Source organism: Micropterus dolomieu, linkage group LG02 (assembly GCF_021292245.1).
Source record: "Micropterus dolomieu isolate WLL.071019.BEF.003 ecotype Adirondacks linkage group LG02, ASM2129224v1, whole genome shotgun sequence".
Lineage (NCBI taxonomy): Eukaryota > Metazoa > Chordata > Actinopteri > Centrarchiformes > Centrarchidae > Micropterus > Micropterus dolomieu.
In genome coordinates this window covers 32,821,529-32,822,715 of record NC_060151.1, presented here as the reverse complement: position 1 = coordinate 32,822,715, position 1,187 = coordinate 32,821,529, and the positions used below count along the sequence as shown (strand labels likewise).

The 1,187-nt window shown below is 52.5% G+C and overlaps 1 protein-coding gene across 2 annotated transcripts in view; it reads right to left on the bottom strand.

Moving 5' to 3' along the window:
• crhr1 (corticotropin releasing hormone receptor 1) overlaps positions 1-1,187 on the bottom strand; it is a 47,800-nt gene that overhangs the window by 12,272 nt on the left and 34,341 nt on the right. The window lies entirely within an intron of this gene.

Genomic DNA, 1,187 nt, shown 5'->3' with positions numbered 1-1,187 from the left:
GCTGTAGACGGGTACAGGTGACAGACAGGTGCAGGTGACAGACAGGTACAGGTGACAGACAGGTAAAGCTGTAGACGGGTACAGGTGACAGACAGGTAAAGCTGTAGACGGGTGCAGGTGACAGACAGGTACAGGTGACAGACAGGTACAGGTGACAGACAGGTACAGATGACAGACAGGTACAGATGACAGACAGGTACAGGTAACAGACAGGTACAGGTGACAGACAGGTACAGATGACAGACAGGTAAAGCTGTAGACGGGTACAGGTGACAGACAGGTGCAGGTGACAGACGGGTACAGGTGACAGACAGGTACAGGTGACAGACAGGTGCAGGTGACAGACAGGTACAGGTAACAGACAGGTACAGGTGACAGACAGGTACAGGTAACAGACAGGTAAAGCTGTAGACGGGTACAGGTAACAGACAGGTACAGGTGACAGACGGGTACAGGTGACAGACAGGTACAGGTGACAGACAGGTAAAGCTGTAGACGGGTACAGGTGACAGACGGGTACAGGTGACAGACAGGTACAGGTGACAGACAGGTGCAGGTGACAGACAGGTACAGGTAACAGACAGGTGCAGGTGACAGACAGGTACAGGTGACAGACAGGTAAAGCTGTAGACGGGTACAGGTGACAGACAGGTACAGGTGACAGACAGGTAAAGCTATAGACGGGTACAGGTGACAGACAGGTGCAGGTGACAGACAGGTACAGGTGACAGACAGGTAAAGCTGTAGACGGGTACAGGTGACAGACAGGTAAAGCTGTAGACGGGTGCAGGTGACAGACAGGTACAGGTGACAGACAGGTACAGGTGACAGACAGGTACAGATGACAGACAGGTACAGATGACAGACAGGTACAGGTAACAGACAGGTACAGGTGACAGACAGGTACAGATGACAGACAGGTAAAGCTGTAGACGGGTACAGGTGACAGACAGGTGCAGGTGACAGACGGGTACAGGTGACAGACAGGTACAGGTGACAGACAGGTGCAGGTGACAGACAGGTACAGGTAACAGACAGGTACAGGTGACAGACAGGTACAGGTAACAGACAGGTAAAGCTGTAGACGGGTACAGGTAACAGACAGGTACAGGTGACAGACGGGTACAGGTGACAGACAGGTACAGGTGACAGACAGGTAAAGCTGTAGACGGGTACAGGTGACAGAC